General features: G+C 41.8%; 1 protein-coding gene across 1 annotated transcript in view; it reads left to right on the top strand.

The window, feature by feature from the left end:
* KCTD1 (potassium channel tetramerization domain containing 1) overlaps positions 1-17,731 on the top strand; it is a 186,337-nt gene that overhangs the window by 37,172 nt on the left and 131,434 nt on the right. The window lies entirely within an intron of this gene.

The raw sequence follows: 17,731 nt of genomic DNA, 5'->3' as shown, positions 1-17,731 counted from the left end.
TCAACCGGCAGAGTGTCCACATCGATGGCATGGTTCCTAGTAGCCCTGACATTACCCACTTTTGCCACAGAGGTGAGAGGGGGAGGAAGAGATCTGAGCAAACCAGGTTTGAGCCACTGACACAGCGCTTCCTTCTGAGGGAGGCTCAGTTTCCCACCTATAAAGTGGCGGGATTGGTTTGAGCTGGACGGGGTTGGGTTAGGAAGTTGTTTACAAAGCTTCAATAGTCTATAAGATTTCCAGCAGTCCGTAAGATTTCCTGCTCAGGTGGGGAGAATCTAACGATTTATGTCCCACTTTACTGTTCTATCCTTCTTGTATTGGTCACGTGCAATTCACTTGGCACATGTGATCACATCCAGAGGCTTCCTTGAGAAACTGCTGGGTTCATTTTTATACAGGACTATAAATGAAGATCCCATGTAAGGTAAGTTTATTATTTAAAAAAAAAAAAAAAAAAGTAGGGGAGCCTGGCTGGCTTAGTTGGAGGAGCGGACGATGCTTGATCTTGGGGTCATGAGTTGGAGCCCCATGTTGGGTGTCGAGATTACTTAAATAAATAAACAAATCTTTTTTTTTTTAATTTTTTTTAACGTTCATTTATTTTTGAGACAGAGAGAGACACAGCATGAACGGGGGAGGGGCAGAGAGAGAGGGAGACACAGAATCGGAAGCAAGCTCCAGGTTCTGAGCCATCAGCCCAGAGCCCGACGCGGGGCTCGAACTCGCGGACCGCGAGATCGTGACCTGAGCTGAAGTCGGGCGCTTAACCGACTGAGCCACCCAGGCGCCCCTAAATAAACAAATCTTTAAAAACAAATAAATAAGTAAAGTAAATGAATCAGCGAGCAAATTGTCAGTGAAAGCTCTAAATTACGTTACACTGGTGCCATACTTTAATGGTGTATAACTGCTAAGAGAAAAGGTGAAAGTACCTATATTTAGGGCAATAGAATAAGTGTAGTCACCACATTAATGAATTCAGTGGTATGCTAATAGACATCCCGGTTTCTCTGGGTAGGAGCTGGACTAGGTTGTGAAATACTATCTTACATAACTCCTTTAAAATAAATTCTTAAAACTTGCTGGCTTTCCAGGATCAGACCCAAAAACCGCCATTCTCCCCTCGTCTCCTGCTACCTCTTTACAAACCCAGCCACACAGGTTTCCTCTCAGGTCCAAAACGGGCTCTGAGCCTTCAGGCTGGGCTCCCCAGCCCTCCCCTCTGTGCCCATCAAACTTCTGGGGTAAGGGTCATCTCAAAATTCATGCTGCCTCTCTGCACCCCTCCTTCTTCCGTGCACTCAAAATACATGATTTAGGGGTGCCTGGGTGGCTCAGTCAGTTAAGCATCCGATTTTGGCTCGGGTCATGATCTCGAGGTCTGTGAGTTCGAGCCCCGCATTGGGCTCTGTGCTGACAGCTCAGAGCCTGGAGCCTGCTTCGGGTTCTGCGTCTCCCTCTCTGTCCCTCCCCCATTTGTGCTCTGTCTGTCTCTCAAAAATAAATAAACAGTAAAAAAAAATTTTTTTAAGACAGGATTTAATCCATTCTTCTGCTTTGTAGTACAGCCCTGGATTCTTGTACATGTCTTCCTGTATGAAGGAAGAAAGATGAAGTCCTTGAACAAGGAGGGATTAGGGTGATTTACCTCGCAGTCCCTCCAGGCCCTTTGCACAGAGTAGGAAATCAGCAAATACTTGTTCAGTCATCCAACAATGAACACACTATGTGCCGGGCACCATTTGAGATGCTGAGAATACAGCCGAAAGGGTTTCTATTCTCTTGACATATATATTCTACTCCAGGGATATTCAGTAAATAAATGCATATGTGTTAAATAAACCTCTATCTGTGGATGTATAGGAAGATATTTTTTGACTGTCAGCTGGTGAGTAATAAATGACATGAAGAAACTAAAGCAGGGCGGAGTAAAAAGAATGTCACATGAAGTGGGAGGAGCGGCCGCAGTGCTCTTTTAGATAGGGTATCAAGGGAAGCCTCTCTCAGAAGGTGACCTTTAAGCATGGCTTGAATGAAGTGAGAGAGTGAGACTTGTAGGCATCTGAGAGAATAACACACCAGAAGGAACCATGTGTGCAAAGGCCCTGAGGTAGGGGACATGCTAAGTCATTGTTGGATAAAAGTATTAAATTATGCTGTTGGTACATTCTGCCAGCAGTTTGGTCCTATGAAAGTGCTTTTTCTCTCTTTGTTCAAAGCAGGACAAAAATTCCTGCTTGCCTTGTAAATGATATATTAAAGCCATGAATCTATGGTTATACAACTCAGACAGCTTGTACTCGGAAAATCTTAGACCAGGGCTTCTTGTATATCCTTTAGGGCTCAGTGGGCACCTCGCTTTAGGAGTACAATAAAAAACTGAGTCAATTTCCATCTCCAGAATGAAACCAAAACTTGTGATTCTCTGTTATTCCTTTCATGCCCCTCTCAGGGGGAGAAGCCCGGGTACCAAATAGCGTTAAATCTCTCTCTGAGGAAAGCTAAGAGACCAACACAAATGAGAGGGAGGAAATCCAGATGAGCAGTGACAGGCTGTTCATTTTACTTCACAGTCTGGGTGGTTTTGGGCCCCAGAGTTTCTTCCACAGCTCTGTGCCGTAATGCCTGTGGTTGTGAATTTTAAAAGGAAGTAGTAGAATGGCACTTCTTTGAAAACAAGATAGGAACAAAAATAGTTTAGTTTCGGGCTATTTTTCACACACTAAAAATATCAAGTTGGATAAGAAATTTCACATCCATTGATTTTTCATCATGAGTCAAGCCTCAGTATGCTGAGTCCGAGGAACCAAAAATATGCTGGTTAGCTCAGATATGCATTGCACTCCGACTGCGTGCAGGTCACTAGCCCAGGCCTTGTGGTTTAGTGCAAAGGGGTATTAGACATGGCCTCTGATCTCAAGGTTGACAATCCCATTGGCGGGCCAACACATGACCGACTGCAAGAATATTGAACAGTGATAGTGGACCCCACGCAATTAAGAATCAAATGAATGAGGACTTCTGCTTCCAGCCAAGAAGGAGTAACAGGGACCAGATTTCCCCTTACACCTGAAACAACAGCAGAAATCAAAGACACTGTTTTTTAAGACACTGGCTCTCAGACAGCAAAAGACTGTGATCCCTAAAGGATGAGAAAGTGACTCGGTGAGCCCTAGGATTGTTCCAACCTACTGCCGTGAGAGAATTTCTAGACGATAGCACCCTTAGAGTGACTTTGAAGACAGCAACAGAACCTACCCTAAATGAAACACACAGAAAAATTGACTTTAAAATGCAAAGATCAGGGCCACCTGGGTAGCTCAGTTGGTTAAGCATCTGACTCTTGATTTTAGCTCAGGTCATGATCTCAGGGTTCATGGGACAGAACCCCACGTTGGGCTCTGCACTGACAGCCTGGAGCCTACTTGGGATTCTCTGTCTTCCTCCCCTGCTCATGTGCTCACATTCTCTCTCAAAATAAATAAATAAACTTTTAAAAAAATATGCCAAGGGCTTCGGTAAGATGCGCGGCAACTTCCAGCAGCCTAACCTACCTGTAATGAAGGTACCCAAAGAAGAGAGAGAGCCAGAGGATTCAAAAATATTTGGAGAAATAATGGCCCAAAACTTTCCAAACCCAATGAACTCTAAGAACCTACAGATCCAACTAGATCAATGAACCCCAAACACAAGAAACATGAACAAAACTACATCAAAACACGTCCCAATCAAACTGCTCAAAATCAGTTCTAAAATCTAAAAAGCAGAGAAAAAGAATGTTAATTACAGAAAAACAGACAGAAAGATGACATAGATTTCTTGTCAGAGGGTCCAGAGGTCAACCCAAATATGTATGTATAAATAATAGTTGACAAAAATACAAAGGTAATTCAGTGGAAAAAAGTCTTCTCAACATTAGGGCTACAAAACTCTACATTCATCTGCAAAAAATGAACTTTGAGCCATACCTCACACTGTATACAAAAAGTTACTGAAAATGGACTATCCACCTGAACTGGAAACCCAAAAGTGTAAAACGGCTCGAAAACAACAGGAGAAAATCATTGTGACCTTGGAACAAAGATTTCTTCAATACAACACCAAAACTACAATCCATAAAAGAACAAATTGATAAATTGAACTTGAAAAAAAATTTTAATTCCAGTCTTCAAAATAATAGTTGAGATTTTTAAAACTACCCATAGACTGTAAGATCATATTTGTGAAGCATATGTCTGATAAAGGACTGGTATTCACAATGTATATAGAGCTCTCAAAACTCAATATTAGGGACACAAACACACCCCCTCAAGTGGGCGAAAGAGCTCAACAAATACTTCACCAAACAAGATAGTCACATGACAAATAAGCACAGGAAATATACTCCATGTCATGCATCATTAGGGAAAATGCAAATTACAACCACAATCAGATACCACCATATACCTATTATAATGATTGATGAAAATAAAAAAGATTGACCACACTGAGTATTGGGAAGCAGGTGGAGGAACCGGTACTCCTACAATGCTGGTGGTGCAGCCACTTTGGAAAACGGTTTGGCAATTTCTTACAAAGTTAAGCATACGCCTACTGTATGATCCAGCCATCTCATCCCTAGGTAACCACCAAAGAAAAAGCAAAGCATGCATCCATACAAAGACTTGCACATGAATGTTCATAGCAGCTTTATTGACTAAAACCTCAAACTGTGGGATGCCTGGGTGGCTCAGCTGGTGAAACACCTGACTCTTGGTTTTGGCTCAGGTCATGATCTCATGGTTCGTGAGTTTGAGCCCCACATCAGGCTCTGCACTGGCAGCACGGAGCCCACTTGGGATTCTCTCTTGCTTTCTCTTTCTCTGCCCCTTCCCCACCCTCTTTCAAAATAAATAAATAAACTTTTTAAAAAAATTCTCCAACTGAAAATAACCCAAATGGCCATCAACAGGTGAATAGATGAGCAGATTTTGGTATTTCTATACAATGGAATGCTACTCAGAAAAAAAAAAAGAACAAATGATACAACGAAAAGATGAATTTCACAATAATTAAGCTGACTGAAAGAATCCAGACCCAAAAAGAGTACACAGTATGATTCCATTTATACAAATTTCTAGAAAATGCAAATCAACTTACAGTGACAGAAAACAGATCTGGGGGTTGGGAGATGAGATTACACAGGACAGGAAGAAACCCTCTGAGGTGATGGATAAATGTTCATCATCTTAATGGTGGTGGCATATACATGTGGAAAAACTTACCAAATTGTATGCTGTAAATATGTACAATCATGCCTTAATAAAGATGTTTTGGAGAAAAACTCAAGTGAACGATCCAGATGATGAACTTTAGAAGGGGTCACAAAGGGAGAAAATGCTGAGGACCAGAGTGAATGGGAAGGTCTTCCTTGGAGAGGGAAGCTGAAAGCATAGGTGAGATTTGTGTGGGCTGAAGGAGTGAAGGAGCTCCAGACAGGGAGCACAGCACAAGCAAACCTAGGGGAAGAAATCAATGAATACATTTTATTGTCTCTTTAAGCGACCCCAGTGAGGATATAATATACGTGCCCACATAGAAGATGAAGTCTGAATCTCCATTTCGTGGTGATTTATACCCAATCTAAATATGATTGTTCTTTCTTCTGTTTTTGGTTATCGATTGCTGTGTGACAAACCACCCCAAAACTTAATGCCTTAAAACATCCCTTTGTTATTGCTCGTGACTCTGTGGGTTGAGTGGGTGATTCTTCTGCCCTGTGTGGTGTGGGCCGAGGTGCTGGGAAGGCTGGGGTGTCCTTTGGGCTGGAACATCCAAGGTGGCAGGGAGTTCAACGAGGGCTGGCTACTGCAGAACCTTCACGTGACTTAAGCTTCCCGCAGCATGGCAGCTGAGTTCTGAGAGGGAGTAGCTCAAGAACAAGAGAGACAAGAAAGCCAGGTAGAAATATCCCCATTTTGGGGTGCCAAGGTGACTCAGCTCACTGTCAGACTCTTGACTTCGGCTCAGGTCACGGTCTCACGGTTCTTGCATTTGAGCTCTGTGTCCGGCTATGTCCTGACAGTATGGAGCCTGCTTGGGATTCTCTCTCTCCCTCTCCCTCTGCTCCTCCCCTGCTTGCTCTCTCTCTCTCTGTCTCTCTCTCAAAATAAATAAGTAAACTTAAAAAAAGAAAAGAAATATCCCCATTTTGCAGATCACTGACCAAACTCAGTAAGTTGACACACTTTAGGTATTTTAGGGAGGAAATTTGGCTCACTTTTGGCAATTCCATTTTAGAAGTTTATCATTGGAGCCTTTGGAATCAAAAGAACTATCCCTAATGAAATACAGTTGGTTTCATGCTTACAGAAGGCACATTTCTAGAATCTGAAGGCTGTAGTTTCAGCCACTTAGAAAACAAGAAAGATCCCATTGGCGGTTAGATTGGCAAGCATGTTAACGCCGAGCATTGGAATTGATCCAGAGAACCCCATTTAGAGCCCAAAGGCAAGGCTTCCATACCTGAGACACAGTCTTAATGGGGGAAAGTCAATTAATAGTTTTAAAAGTCAAATGTACCCGAATTTTATTTTATGCTTTAAAAAAATTTTTTTAGCGTTTACTTTTTTTTGAGAGAGAGAGAGAGAGAGCACACAAGTGCTGTCAGCCCAGAGCCTAATGCAGGGCTTGAACTCACAAACTGTGAGTTCATGACCTGAGCTGAAATCAAGAGTCAGCCACTTAATTGACCGAGCCACCCAGGCACCCCAGTACCCAGAATTTTAAAGAGGAAAGTACTTTACAGCAAGGCATCCCTGTTCCTTCAAATGTTGGTAAGACACCACTTTTAGGGATGATGGTTCCTCACCTCATAATATGGCTCCATTAACCTCCTGACAGCTGAACTTAAGCAAGAAGCCTTTTGCCTCGACGCAGCTGGTTGAATTTTCCCAGCAGGGCAGTGTACTGTGCCGTAGAGGCAGGAACTGAATTCATTTTAAAATCTCAGCCCATTAGAGAGAATTAGGCCATGATGCGCTAGTGAGAGGCACTTGAGATGTTTACTCTTTTCATTAAATTTTTTCTTCTTAAATATTTAATGCTTAGGGATTTTTATTTAAATGTATCATACAAAAATGCAGCGGTTGTTGCAGGAGGACTTCTTCATCGCATTATACGAGGTCTTGGTACTACTTTAAAAATTTATCCTGTGAATCCGGGGAGGTCTCGTAGACAGGGCACAAGAGTTATAACCCCAATTTTGACATCATCCTCTACAGCCTTGGGCAAGTCACTGATCTCTTGTCTGTGCTTCAATATCTATAAAACAAGCATCATAATTTACTGAGCCCCAGAATACAGAATACAATGAAGTATAACTAATTAGTATTTACAGTCTGGTTTGATGAAAGGCATTCAATGTTATTGTTGTTGTATTACTATGTAAATGATTGTTCGCTTTGACATCAGAAGCAATTGGTTTGTGACAGCAAAGCTTTCTGATGCAATCTGATCTTGCAAGAGGCACACAACACACTCCTTGCCAGTAGATTTCCTTCTCCAAAATAATTAAATATATTGTGTTCAATATAAAGTCAGTGAGGCATTACCGTGCACAATAAGACATAGGACATGACTACTTATACATTCCCATGCTTGGGGACTGACACCTAAAATACAATAAAGGGTAACGAAGGGGCAGGGGAGCTGGGGGGCAGCGCATAAGATTGGGGACAGCTCACAAAAGCTTTTCCTGCTTGTAGACTGGTGTCATCTCCCGGGCTCTTTACAGGAATGCTACAATGATCAGAAAGGTCATTTTCGTGCCTCTCTTCAGGTCCATTCTGTCACAACTTTATCATGTCCAACTGGCTTATAACAAATGCAGCTCTGACTGAATGGGGCAATAATCCAAAGAACTAAAAAACATAGGTACAAAATCCTACCAGTAAACCTGTGGCTAGAACAGTTTACTCAGCACTCTCTGTTGTCACTTAGAAATAGAAAATCAGTGAGGTGAATAGGAGGAGAAATCAAATAGACAGGGTGACTTTTAATCACTTTTAAGGAAGCTGATGGTAAGACATTAAAAACAAATGGGTAAAGTTTTAGTCTACTTACAAGGGTGGTGATGAATAGGATTGAAAATTAAATTGAACAATTGAGAAACTTTAAGAAATTTCAAAGAGTATTTGCAAGTAACATGACTGTCCAGTATTGGAAATTACCATTCAGGGAAAATATGGCACTTCCTGACTTAAAAGAGGCATAAACACATCAGCCAATATGTGACGAATGACTGAAATTTGGGGGGAGCATTGCAGAAGGAAGGACCTAGGCATAAGAGAAAGTGTATTTACAGTTTGGAAGAAATAGGAAAGAGGAAGGATTATATATTTTAATATGCTAGCCTTTATTTATTTATTCCTGCAACGAATACTTTTGGCGTACTTCCTATAATAAGTCATCCCGGCCTTCAACTAGCTTAGCCCAACGGAGAAATGGATGTGGGAAAAAAAATAACTCTACGTTGCATGCCATAATAGAGGTGTGAAGCTCATTAAAGAAAGTGGCTACGTCTGCCCAGATAGGGACAAGAAGCTTTCCCAGTTAATATTACATTTGATCTGGGTCTCGATAGATAAATTTAGAAAGTTACGAGACTGACAAAAACAACAGGCAAAGGACTAGCACACGTAAACGCACTGTATCTTTGAGCTGTTGCCACAATGAAGACTGCAAACAAGCCTCCCTCAAACATAGTGATTAACAACAGAACCATTTATTATGTTTCCATGAGTCTACAAATCAGTGAAGCCATTCTGCTGATCTGAGTGTGGCTTGGTGATCTTGGCTGGGCTGGCTCATAGTTCTGGGGTCAGCTGAGGGCTGGATGGCAGAGTTGGCCTTGGCCGGGGTGACTCAGCACCACTCCAGTTGGTTTCTCATTATACACCGAGCTAGCCCAGACTTGTTCTAATGGCAGAGACAGAGATCCACAAGGCAGCAGAAATACACAAAGTAGCTCTATAGGCCTACGCCCAGAACTGGCACACAGTCATTTCAGATGTATCCCACTGACTGACACAAGTCACAAGGCCATCCCACATCCAAGGAGTGGAGAAATAGACTCCATCTCTTGATGAGAAGAACTACAAAGTCACATCGTAAACTTTTACCGAGGGGTAAAAAATTGTAATAATCATTATACTAAGATATACAAGAATGTGATATATTCAGGAAAAAGCCAGAATTTAGGTATGGGTATGGTTTGAGAATAAAGTTCAAATAGAGCATGAGATGAACACAAGTTACAGCTGGAAACTGGAAGTGGATCACGAAGGGACTTCATTTAGAACTAACCAACATTTAGAAGTTCGGAATTTTTTCAAGTCAATTGGAAAGTTTTTATGCTATTGATGTGATTACGTCTGTATTTTAGAAAAACATATATAATGCACAATATCCTGGAGGAAAGAAAGGAATTAGAAAAAAACAATTAAGAAGCTACTATGGTAATTTATTTGAAAACTGATTAGAGTTTATACAAGGGAAGGAAGAACGGAGAAGAAAAAGGCGTGTCACATTTGGAAAAATATGGGAACAGAATTGACAGATTGAATATGTGGAAGCAACTACTTTTTATCTCTCCTCTTTTCCTATGATAATAAACCCCCTAATTTTTGTAAACATATGTCTATTCACATGGTGCTTTGGTGGCTAAGTCAGTTAGGTGTCCCATTTTAGCTTGGCTCATGATTTCACGGTTCATGAGTTCAACCCTGTGTCAGGCTCCACACTGACAGCAGGGATGCTGCTTTGGTTCCCTGTCTCCCTCTCTCTGCCCCTTCTCTGCCTCTGCTCGGATGGATTCTCTCTCTCTCTCTCTCTCTCTCACACACACACACACACACACACACACACAGATAAATAAATAAATAAACATTAAAAAGAGGAAGAAGAAGAAAGACCACTACCCAGCTTCCCTTGCAGCTAAAGGAGACCATGTGAGTACTTTCTGGTCATAAATTGTAAACAGGTGCATTCTAAAGCAGTCTCCTGGAACCTTCACTAAAAGACAGTTGAGGCATGCCTTTGCCTACCTCTTTTTCCTCCCTCTGTCCTATTGCCTGGGATGCAAACATCCATTCTGGGGCAAGAGGACAAGGACTATATCCTGGGGATGGCAGAGTGGTGAGCCGAAAGGAACTTGGGTCACTAAAGAATTAATAGAATGAAGCTACCACAGCAGCCCAGGCAGCCTGCCAACTTCTTGATTTTTTTTAATGAACCAGAAATAGGCCACTATCATGTTTAGGTCTCTGTTATTTAGGGTCTCTGTTATTCACGGCTGAACCTAATCTGAACTGATACAAACGTGGAAAGGAGAATTGAAGGTCTGTTTGGATGGTGATGTTATTAGGCCAGGAGGAAGAGCAAGTCTCCAAGGGAAGTTCAAGAGCTGAGACATTTTTAACGCCTGGAGAAAAAAACAGATGAAGATTTTTACCTCCAGGGGAGGAATTGTGTGAAGAGAGCCTAGGGGGAAATACTAAAAGACTTCTACTAGAACATTTGTTGGTCTTTGATATGTATTTTGTACCATTTGCTTGTTTTACCTAAGCATAAATAGATCCCAATACTTCACAAACACTTCCAAAAAATGAAAGAGAATACTCTCATTCTATGAGGCCAGTATTACTCTGATACCAAAGCAAGACAAAACTGATACCAAAAATACACCAATCTTTTTCTTTCTTTCTTTCTTTCTTTCTTTCTTTCTTTCTTTCTTGAGAGATAGCAAGTATGAGTGGAAGACAGGCAGAGGGTGAGGGAGAAGGAGAGAGAGAATCCCAAGCAGGCTCCATGCCCTGCAAGGAGGCCAATTCAGGGTTCAATCCCATGACCCTGGGATCACGACCTGAGCCTAAATCAAGAGCCAGACGCTTAACCGACTGAGCCACCCAGGTCCCCCTACAGGAATATTTCTAGTAACTATAAATGCAAAAAAACCCTCAACAAAATGCTAGCAAACCAAATTCAGCAACGTATAAAGCTATGATTAAGTGGGATTTATTCCCATGAAAGAAGCTTGGTTTAACATAAGAAAATCAATTGTGTGATACATCCTATCAATAGAATAAAAGACAAAATTTACATGATCACTTCAGTCAACATAGAAAATCATTTGACACCATTCCATGATTAAAACACTAAAAAACCCCTCCAACCTGATAAAAGGCATCCACAAAATACCCACAGTTAACATCATATTTTAGGGTAAAACACTGGATGCTTTCTCATGAAAGTCACTAACAAAATAAGAATGTGTGTCCATACTACTTTGATTTAATATTACACAGGAGTTTCTAGCAAGGGTAATTAGATAAGAAAATTAAATAAAAGCATCCAAACTGAAAATGAAGAAGGAAATCTCTATTCTCAGAGGATGTGATTTTTTTTTATATATAGAAAATACTAAGGGACCCACCAAAAACTATAAAAATAAATAAGTTCTGCAAGGTTGTAAGACACAAAATCAATTACAAAAATCAATTGTATGCACTAACAATGAATGATCTGAAAATGAAATTAAGAAAAAATTCCACTTATAGTAGCCTCAAAAAGAATAAAGTAATTTTTTTTAATGTTTATTTCTGAGAGAGAGAGGGAGAGAGAGACAGAGCACGAATGGGGCAAGGGCAGACAGAGCCAGAGACACAGAATCCCAAGCAGGCTCCAGGCTCTGAGCTGTCAGCACAGAGCCCAATGCAGGGCTTGAACCCACGAACAGTGAGATCATGACCTGAGCTGAAGCCGGACGCTTAACCGACTGAGCCACCCAGGCGCCCCAAAAATAAAATATTTAGAGGGCTCATACTGACTCAGTCAATAGAGCATGCAACTCTTGATCTTGGGGTTGTGAGTTTCAGCCCCACACTGAGGGTAGAATTTACTTATAAATAAAGAATAAAGTACTTAGGAATAAATTTAACAAAGGAAGTGTAAGACTTACACTGAAACAATTCTGCACAAGAAAATTGGAAATTTTTCTCCCAATGGAAAAACACCCCATGCTTATATATTAGAAAACTTAACTTTGTTAAGATTGAGATTTTACCCTAGTTGATCTGCAGATTCAATGCATTCTTTATCAAAATCACAGCTGCGGGAGTTGCAGAAATTGACAAGTGCATCCTGAAACTCATGTGAAACTTCAAAGAACCCAGAATAGCCAAAACAATCTTGAGGGGGAAGAAAGAAGAAGAAGAAAGTTGGAAGACATGCTTCTCTATTTCAAAACTTAATACAAGGCTCCAGTAATCAAGACAGTATGTTACTGGCATAAGGATAAGATAAAGATCAATGGAAGAGAACTGAGAGTTCATAAATAAGTATTTATGTTTATGGTCAACTGAATTTCAGTAAGTTTGTCAAGACATTCCAACAGGGAAGGAGCAGTCTTTTCCACAAATGATGCTGGGACAACTGGATATCCACATGCAAAAGAATGTGACAAGAAAATTAAACAAAAGGTATCCTACCTCATACCATCTATAAAATTATATACATACCATATACAAAATTACCATGTATACAAGTTAACTCAGACCCCAAAATGTGAAAACCAAACAGTTCAACTCTTAGAAGAAAACATAAAAGTAAATCTTTGTGTTCTTAAATTTGGCAATGGTTTCTTGATATGACACCGAAAGCGCAAGGAACAAAAGAAAGGATAGATAAGTTGGGCTTGATCAAAATGGAAAAGTTTTTTGCTTCAAAAGACATCATCGAGAAGGAAAAAGACAACACAAAATAAGAAAACATATTTATAAACAATAAGCTGATAAGAGACTTGTATTTAAAATATATAAAGAACTCTTGCAACTCAAGAATAAAAAGACTAACTAATCGAGAGGCTCCTGGGTGGCTCAGTGGGTTAAGTGTCTGACTCTGGACTTCAACTCAGGTCATGATCTCATGGTTTATGGGATCAAACCCCGTGCAGAGCCTGCTTGGGATTTTCTCTCTCCCTTTCTCTCTGCCCCTCCCCGACTCTCTCTCTCTCTCTCTCTCTCTCTCTCTCTCTCTCTTTCTCTCAAAATCAATAAATAAACATTAGAAATTTTTTTAAAAAGACAAACTGATCCAGAAAATGGGCAAAGAATCTTAATAGACATTTCTTCAAAGAAGATATAAAAATGGCCAATAAGCATATGGAAAGATATTCAACACCATTAGTCATTAGGGAAATGCAAATGAAAAATACGAGATACCACTTCATACCTAATAAAATGGCTTGAATAAAAAACACGGACAATAGCAAGTGTTGAGGAAGATGTGCAGAAATTGGAAGCCTCAGACACTGCTGGTGAGAATGTTAAATAATCCAGCTGCTTTAGAAGCAGTGTGTCAGTTCCTCAAAAAGTTAAACATAGCATTAACCTATGACCTTGCAATTCCACTCCTAGGTTTATACCCCAAAAAACTAAAAACAAATATTCGCACAAAAACTTGTACACAAATGTTCATACCAACATTATTTATAATAGCTAAACAATGCAAATGTCCATCAGCTAATGAACGGATAAACAAAATGTAATATAGCCATACAACGGAATATTCCACCATGAAAACACATGAAATTCTGATACACGTATAATATGGATGGACCTTGTAAACATTATGTTACGTGAAAGAAGCCAGAGACAAAGGCCATGTATTGTGTGATTTCATTTATATGAATGTTCAGAATAGGCAAATCCCCTGAGACAGAAAGCAGATTCTTGGGTTCCGGGAGCTAGAGGGAGCAGAGAATGGGGAGTGACTGCTAATGGGTTTGATGTCTTGGAATCAGCCATTTCTCCAGTGACTTCTGGTTTCTTGCACTTGAGGAGTGTTTAGAAGTGGAGATTTCAGTGCTAGGTGTGCTCATTGCTAACTGGGATAGTATTGCTCCCAGACTGTCTCAGTAGAAAGAGATAGGGAACTTATACATTATACACATATGTTTGCACCTATATTTATTTCAGTATCTACCTATATTGAAAAATTTGAGGTCATACCAATACCTCCAATTCCAATCCCTCATTAGAGGGTAGTTTTTTCCCCTCCCACATTTGTTAACTCTCTTCTTTTTTTTTTTTTTTTTTTTTTAATTTTTAAAGTTTATTTATTTTGAGAGAGGCAGGGTGAGCGGGGGAGGGGCAGAAACAGAAGGAGAGACAGAACCCCAAGCAGGCTCCGTGCTGTCAGTGCAGAGCCCCATGCGGGGCTTGAACCCACAAACCATGAGATCATGACCTGAGCTGAGGTCAAGAGTCAGACTCTTAACTGACTCAGCCACCCACCTGCCCCAGTTAACTCCCTTTTCTGACAGTTGAGAATCAGTTCCCATTGTCCTTAATATATTTACTTATGTGATCAATCCCCTGTATGTAATCAATATCCTATGGCCACTACTGTCCATGCCTGCATGGATGCCCTCCTCTCAGTTTCTAGCACCTCAAGGAAGGCCACCCTTCCCACATGGACATTTTTTTCACCTTGCTTGGGTTCTGACAACTAAGCTGGTCACTGCTTTGCAGGGCTGCCCTCCTGCCCTCGCCCCAGGCTCTGACTTCCACCTCAGGCTTCCCCTCTCCGGGAGTGCCCTCAACCTTGCTTTGGCTCCAACAGCCTGCACCAGTCTGCCCACCTCACCCAGCCAGCGAGCGCTCTGTTTCCTCAACAGGCAGCCCTCCCAGGCTGCCTTTCCCCTTCCCTCTGGGACTCCACTGCCGTGCTCCGGGCTGCCATAGCTGTCCCCAGGTAGGTCCCCATGCCTACTGCGTTCTGCCCTAGTTTTTTTCAAGAAGGGAAGTAGATGAAAAAAAAAAAAGAAAACAAAGAGCCATTTGTGATTTCAGATGGTGTTTCACCAGCAATCCCACCAAACATCTCTGTTGTCCATGAACTAGGTTGTGAGCTGGCTCCCAGGAGTGAGGATGACAAGGATGGGACTTAAGGCTGGAAGCAAGAAGAATGTTTAAAATAATCATTATGGGGGGGGGGGGGGAGATGAGAATGGTAAAAATATTAGCAATGGCCACCTGTCACTCATTAAGCCATTACTATGTATCAGGCACTTTGATTCAATTTAATCCTTACGACAACCTTGTGAGTTAGCTATTAATTATTATCTCCCTTTTGCAGAAGAAGCCCCTGATGTTTAAGCCGATAAAACAACTCTTGTCAAGGTCATTCAACTCTGACGGGCAAAGTGGAATCCAAATTTAGGTCTGAATTCAAAGCATGAGGTGTTTAATTGGCACAATGAACCATCCCAGGAACGGGAGGACATTGAGATACTCTGCCCACAGCTCCTGTGCCATTGTCCATCCACAGGGCACTGGGCTTTTGTTTCAATTTCTCTATCATACAAATAGCACTGTGTTTTTAACATTAGAAGCTAAGTTTGTTAAATATAAACTTCAGGATTTTTAAGGGAACTTAATAAAAATCCCTTCTCTTCTCCTAATGTTTAAACATTGATTAAGAAATAAGAGTCAGGGGGCGCCTGGGGGGTGGCTCATTTGATTGGGCACCCAACTCTTGATTTCGGCTCAAGTCATGATCTTTATGGTTAGTGAGATCGAGCCCTGCATGGGGGGCTATGCTGACAGCTCAGAGCCTGCTTGGGTTTCTCTTTCCTTCGCTCTCTGCCCCTCCTCCCCGCCCCCGCTCACTCACAAGTGTGCACATGCTCTCTCAAAAATAAATAAACTTTAAAACAAAAGAAAGAGGAGTCAGTGTATGGATGCTAATATTTTCCCTTTACTAGTAAATAAGCTACTATTTTATTCTTCCCTTTACTAGTAAATGTTGGGAAATCCAACATACAACAGCAGATAAGTGAGTTTCCTGTGTTGATTTAGGCAAACTTAACCACCCTATCACTGGCAGTACTTTGACCTAGGCCTTCCCACCTGGAGCAGGAGGAAGTTACCCCTTTGAAACTGGTGTGGCACAGGGCGGTAATGCCCAAAGCACAGAAGCAGGACACAGTTTCTGCTCCCAAAGCACCAAGCTGATAAATGGCCACTTGTTATGCTAATGGGTTTTCAGGGCCAGAGATGGAGTGGATTTCCCCCAAACATAACTATTTAAATAGTCCACAGTTTTTTGACATTTTGTCTCCTGTTCCTCTTCTTCCCCATCTTCTCCCCCCACCTCTTTCCCCCCCTCCCTCCCTTGCCTTTAATAAATATATGAGAAGCTTCAAAAACAAAAATGCCCAGAACCTCCTGGCCAAGCAGAAATGCCCTCAGCAGCCTGGCAGCAAGAGTGACCACGGAAATGTTGTGTTGGTCCAGTGTTGAGTATTAACCAGAACTGGGGTGGGACATCAGAGGACCACTGTAGAGGGTGAATAAATGACCTTGAAGCCCAGAAGAGATGAGACACCAGGAGAGTCCCAAGAGCAGAATTTGCTTTGTGACCTAAGCATGAAGTTAGTGGGAGAACCAGGAAGAAGGAATGGAAGGGGAAAAACTAGCTTTACTGAGTATCAGCTAAGTGGGGTGTTTGGTGCCCTCAGCCCCGGGAGCGTAACCCACGTTACAATGCCAAACATAGATGGTATTATCCCTCTTTCACAAGTAAGGAATATGAGGCTCAGAAATATGGTCATTTGCCTGAGATCATTCAACTAACAAGTGGCAAAGCCACTATAAACCCAGATCTCTCAGGTTCCCCAACCTGTGTTTTATTTGCCCATATTCCATCCGCTACCACCAAGGAGAGGAGAAAACTAGAAAATGGGGATTTGCAGAGCAAAGGGGATTGTAATGGTTGAGCATACAAAGCTGGAAGAGTTTCAAGGGTGTGGCCATGGGCGTGGGTGCCGAAATGGTGTAGAGGTCAAGATCTTTGGAGGAGAGAAGGTAGACTATGGTCTCACGTTGAATGGTCCATAGGCATAGACGGTGAGTTCATCCAGGAGGCTTGTCTGGATGGAGGCAGAGGAAGCATGGTAGGTAGAACCGCTGAGCACATGTTGGGGACAAAACCTTTATAGCTCAGTGACATGCTGGCCATGGAAATATTGCAAATGCACAATCCTAAGGTAACTGCAGAATTCCGAGTTTTTATCCTTTTCATGTTTTTCTTTTCTTTTCTTGTGTGTGGCAGGGGGTGGGCTTCCCACAGGGGTAAAGTTCTTGCTTCAGTGTCTAAAGAGAGGAACCTATCTGAACTGCCACCATGCACTGAGCAGTGTCTGAGGCAACTGTAGACAGGCAATGTGTGAAGAAGTGGTTCTTCGAAAAGCTCCTGAGAAGGCAAAAAAAGAGGGAGAGTAATAATCAAAGAGGGAGAGTAATTGTTTATATTTTTTTAAGTTTATTTATTTATTTTGAGAGAGAGAGCATATGCAGGGAAGGGGCAGAGAGAGGATCCCAAGTAGGCTCAGCACTGTCAGTGCAGAGCCTGACGCAGGGCTCAAACCCACAAACCGTGAGATGGTGACCTGAGCTGAAATCAAGAGTCACATGCTCAACTGATGGAGCCACCCAGGCACCCCCAAAATTGCTGTTCTTTAAGAGCTCATGGTGGTGTGGGGGCAGCCACCCATCAATCTTGGCCCTGTGGGGGCCAGATTTGGAGAACCTAGGGAAGCATCCGGACTCCAGCTTGCTGGCTGGGCGGATTTGCTCAGGTTACTGAAAACATGTTACTGTGTTTTTCTCTGCAAAGGATATGTTGC

Source organism: Acinonyx jubatus, chromosome D3 (genome assembly GCF_027475565.1).
Source record: "Acinonyx jubatus isolate Ajub_Pintada_27869175 chromosome D3, VMU_Ajub_asm_v1.0, whole genome shotgun sequence".
In the NCBI taxonomy this organism is placed as follows: domain Eukaryota; kingdom Metazoa; phylum Chordata; class Mammalia; order Carnivora; family Felidae; genus Acinonyx; species Acinonyx jubatus.
This window is presented reverse-complemented; position numbering and strand designations above follow the sequence as displayed.